At 38.6% G+C, this 4,602-nt stretch overlaps 1 long non-coding RNA gene across 1 annotated transcript; it reads left to right on the forward strand.

Annotated features, from left to right (window-relative positions):
* The first annotated feature begins 2,042 nt into the window (after nucleotides 1-2,042).
* LOC145553574 (uncharacterized) lies at nucleotides 2,043-3,830 on the forward strand. Its single transcript, XR_014089609.1, has 2 exons — nucleotides 2,043-2,706; nucleotides 3,347-3,830. It is a non-coding gene; the product is annotated as an uncharacterized LOC145553574 (long non-coding RNA).
* Nucleotides 3,831-4,602: the final 772 nt, after the last annotated feature.

The raw sequence follows: 4,602 nt of genomic DNA on the forward strand, positions 1-4,602 counted from the left end.
ATACTCCCAGAGAACCCCCCACAGGGCCCCCCTAGGGACACGGTCCAACGCCTTCTCCAAGTCCACAACAGTAGACCGGTTGGGCGAACTCCCAGGATCTTCCAGGACCCTGCTGAGGGTGTAGAGCTGGTCCAGTGTTCCAGAACCAGAACCACACTGCTCTTCCTGAATCCGAGGTTCGACTATCCGACGGACCCTCCTCTCCAGGACCCCTGAATAGACCTTACCAGGGAGGCTTAAGAGTGTGACCCCCCTGTAATTGGAGCACACCCTCCGGTCCCCCTTTTTAAACAGGGGGACCACCACCCCAGTCTGCCAATCCAGGGGAACTGCCCCCGATGTCCATGCGATATTGCAGAGTCGCGTTAGCCAACACAACCCTACAACATCCAGAGCCTTAAGGAACTCCGGGCGGATCTCATATGGAGGAATTCAAAGGTGCTAAACTCATGAATTAAGAGACGATACACAAAACTCCATTCTCTCCGGCTCACTGACAACCAGGAAGACATTTAATGCACATCTGCGGAATCACATATTACATTTTCATCATCTCATTTCATCGTCTCAGAATCCAAAATGTCTTGTCTTCTACTTCTGGCTTCGAGCATTTATACCGCTTTCAGTCTGCTGTTGTGTATTGGAAACATCTGACCAATGGCGTTCTGAATCTTGCTTCTGGCTCTGTTTTACATTGAGTGTGTGTTGGAAGTTCCGAGAATTCTGGGCTGACCTCGTGGAAGTTAAATCTGCTCCCTCAGAGGACCATTAGTCAGATTGTTAGTTCTTATCTGTCCAAACAGAGACTCTGGCTGAGTCCCTTGCCTGCTAGGATGTCTCGTACAACACCTTATTTGGTGTTGAACCAGCACAACATAACACATTCCTTTTCAGTAAAACACATCTTAATGTGAATTAACACAACTTTTAACTATTAACATAATTATATTCCTCAACATTCCCCCCTAAAATAAGTACACTTATTTTCTAGTTAATTCGTATGGCATTGCTCTCCCATGGTCATAGGTTTCATTGATATAGGATCGAAAAAACCCTTCATGACAATCCTTTCATCCGAGGGAAAAATTATCCTATGGCCCTCTAGGCAACCACCTTCAGGCACCAATGAAATCAATGACCATGGTACCCACAATGATTTCTGCTCAAACACCATCATAGGACAATCGGCTTGGTTTGAACCAAGTAGTAGTAAGCTTGACTTCTCAGCAGCGATGTGGTGCAGCGTTGTGTAGTACAGTTCCTGTCCTCGGTCGCAGATGCAAATTGTTGTTCCGGTCTGATGTTGCCTTGAATTTATTACTCTGCCTTCTCACTGTCCCGGTTCAGGGCTCCAACAAATTCCCATGTCCATGAGTCTCTGAGTCCAACACACATAGGGTCCCTGAACCGCCAGTCACTCTGGTTGCCCTGAGAAGACAGGAAAACTGAGCAGTATCTTATAGTACAACATGTTCCAATTAAAGGTCTTCATTGCTTGCATGGAGAAATCCTTGATGCTCCTTATTGGATTCTAAAGTCCTATTAATAACTCACATGTGACCTGCGCATGATGACCTTCCATATACATTTCATTTAACATATTGTCCAAGTCATATTATTACCACCTCAACATTCCTCCCCACCATCACTCAGCGAAAGATCATCATAAATCAGAATTGAACAACCTGTGACAATACAATAAGGGAATTTGATAAAAAGAAAACAGTTCACACAATATCCAATGTGGTTGAACCGAATCATGTCACTACAGAATCAAATTATCCATCTAGATGCATAATAATGACATCACCTTTGCAACCTAACGGTGTCAGTTCCCCCAGTTATCACAATCCGCTTGTCCACAGTCCCATGGTTGTCCAGGAACCACGACTCCATCGAGACGTAAAATAACAAAAGAAAAATATAAACACATCAATAAAATAACTTTCAAAACAACGTCACAGTAACAATCACAACCTTAAGGAACATTCATTAAGGATGTAACAATTATGAATTATCAATTCTCAACGGATATTGTTGCTTCAACTCACTCAGCCAGTACTCAGATTCAGCCATTCTCCTGGGCAAACAGCCCTACCTGATTGCAGTTCCTGAAACATAGTTCTGATGGGAACATACATCAAATGGGATTGAATTATGTATGGGATTATTTAAATTTATTGATCAGGGTTTTCATGCAAGAGAAAGAACAAGTAAAGAAGCAAGGGTAAACAGCGATAGAATCAGAAACCCCCTTCTCCTCTGGAAGACCTCCATCTTCTCTCAAAGGATATAGAAACATTTAAGTTGTTTGTATGTATGTAGAAGCATAGTTTGGTCAGATATGCTGGATACCTTTAGTTCAATCCAGCGCTGTGAAGCTTAACTATTCACATTATCACATGAGTCATCTCTACCACACAGCGCTTATGTAATGGCTAGGTATAATTGTGAAAATACCCCCCTATGACCATAACTACCCAACTATGGAAAAGGAAATTATCAATTGAAGTGTCCAAATCAATATCCATCAACTATTTAGTTTATTTTTAGTGCCACAACTGTCAATTATTGATAGTTCTCAATTTAGTTTTACAAATGTGATGAAACTTTTCCCTGTACATCTTATAACATAACTGTCATAAAATCTCTTCTCCTGATTCCTCCTTCAATTCAACACTATGCTACTCATTTAGAATATAATATGTCCATTTATTTATTAAAGGCCATATAAGGAATTTGTCTTCAAGGTTGTACTTCAACCTGTCAGCAGTTTGTTTCCTATTAGATTGCATACATTTCTTATGTCAAGCCCATTGATTTAATTTTAACTGGTTCGTGATTTGGAATTAAATAAGATTGTTGCAGTTTTATTCGACATTTAACTCTTTTACATAGTCTCTAACTTTCAGTTGTCATGGGTAGATTTTATGCCATAGGTAAAAGAAGCCTCAACTGAAGTTTACTTCTTAAATGTTAACCAAGTCTTTCAGCAAGCTTGTTGAATTTCGTTCCTCTGTGAAATGTTTTGCCTCCCCAGCTTAGAACATTTTAACCCTTCTTAAACTCTCTGGATTTGCTTTTGTGCTGAAAAGGTGCTTGTGAATTAAAATTACATTACCTTGAGTACTTTAGTTTAATTCCACTAGAGTAATCTTACCTAATAGCCAACCCATTTACTAAAAATTCTTCTATCTGAAGAAGAACTGTCATAATATTAAATGTACACTGTGTGTCAGAAGTGACTCCAATGTTTGTTCGGTCCAATAGCATAGGTTCCATAGAAAGCTGTTATATTGAGTTTTAATGACCAACATCAGGAGAGATCTGTTCTAGGTCCCTGCAGTTCTGATGACCTAAATCAAGAATTAACATTATCCATATTTCACTTTGTGTTTCATCATACCGTCTCTCCAGATTTCACTCCTCCTGTTCTGGAGATATTTAGGTGTCTTCCATCAGGAGAAGGCGGCTAGAATAGGACAGATTTACAGCTTCTGAAAGACAGATCTAAAGGCAGAAACAATTAGTGCTTTAGATTAGACAAGGCATGCAATCAAACCCTGGTCCTGTCTTTACTTTGCTATACTAAGGCTGAACCTGTTGTCCTGGTCGGAATATGAAACATTTCTTCTCCCATAATGTAATGCTGACAAAATGTTTGTAATTGACAAATGTAGCAAAATCAGATTGATGCCAGATACAACTTATTCATAGTGACAGAAACAATTTTATGACCAATCAAACAGAAACCCATAATATTTTAACCTTAGAGTAAAATTTCACATTCTCTACATGAGTTCAAATAAAAATACAGAGAGAAAAATGAACTGAAGTGTACATTCTGTCTGTTGATGAAAGGGTACAAATGAAACGCCTACTTCAGAGTTCAAATAAATGTATGAATTTTCAAAACAATGTCTGATTTATGTGTCTCTCAACATTGTTTTGAGTATGATGTTTATGTAGTATTGCCATATTGAAGACTGAATCTAGTTGGGTTTCTACCAATTGTTTTGTCTCTACCATCAACTGTTTAATGCAAAGACCCTATTGAGACACAGTTCCTAGAATTAAATATATTTTGGTCTAACCTTTAACCTGCTGACCCCCTTTGAAAGTAATCCTGGCTCTAAGATAGGAACTTCAACATTGTCAGGTTCACTTGAGCTTTTAATTATCTGACTCCTTTACTATCCAGTTATTTCTCCATTCTTTTTCTTTCACTCCTAAAGGAACAATATCTGTCTCCTATTTAGCAGAGTATAGTGTTATAAATTATTTTGTCATGGGAGAACTCATGACAGAATATGTTAGTTTAGTTTAGAACAATTTAGACAAAGTGTTAACCAGCAACCTTAGAACTAGAATTGGGAGAAAAAATTATTAGAATAAAAATAGCATTTACATCCACTTTTGAAATTGATTCAATTTCCTCCCAATAATTATTTTTGATTTATTTCTATCGTTGGAATGCTCACAGTGATAATCTATTAAATTAACTTCCAGATTGCCAAATTAAGGTTAAGGAAGGTTCAGAGGGTATTAATGAAGACTTATGTAATTAATTGGTCATTTTATGATCTTCCTGATGGACAGTCT

Source organism: Poecilia reticulata, chromosome 11, assembly GCF_904066995.2.
Source record: "Poecilia reticulata chromosome 11, P_reticulata-male-v2, whole genome shotgun sequence".
Taxonomy (NCBI): Eukaryota; Metazoa; Chordata; class Actinopteri; order Cyprinodontiformes; family Poeciliidae; genus Poecilia; species Poecilia reticulata.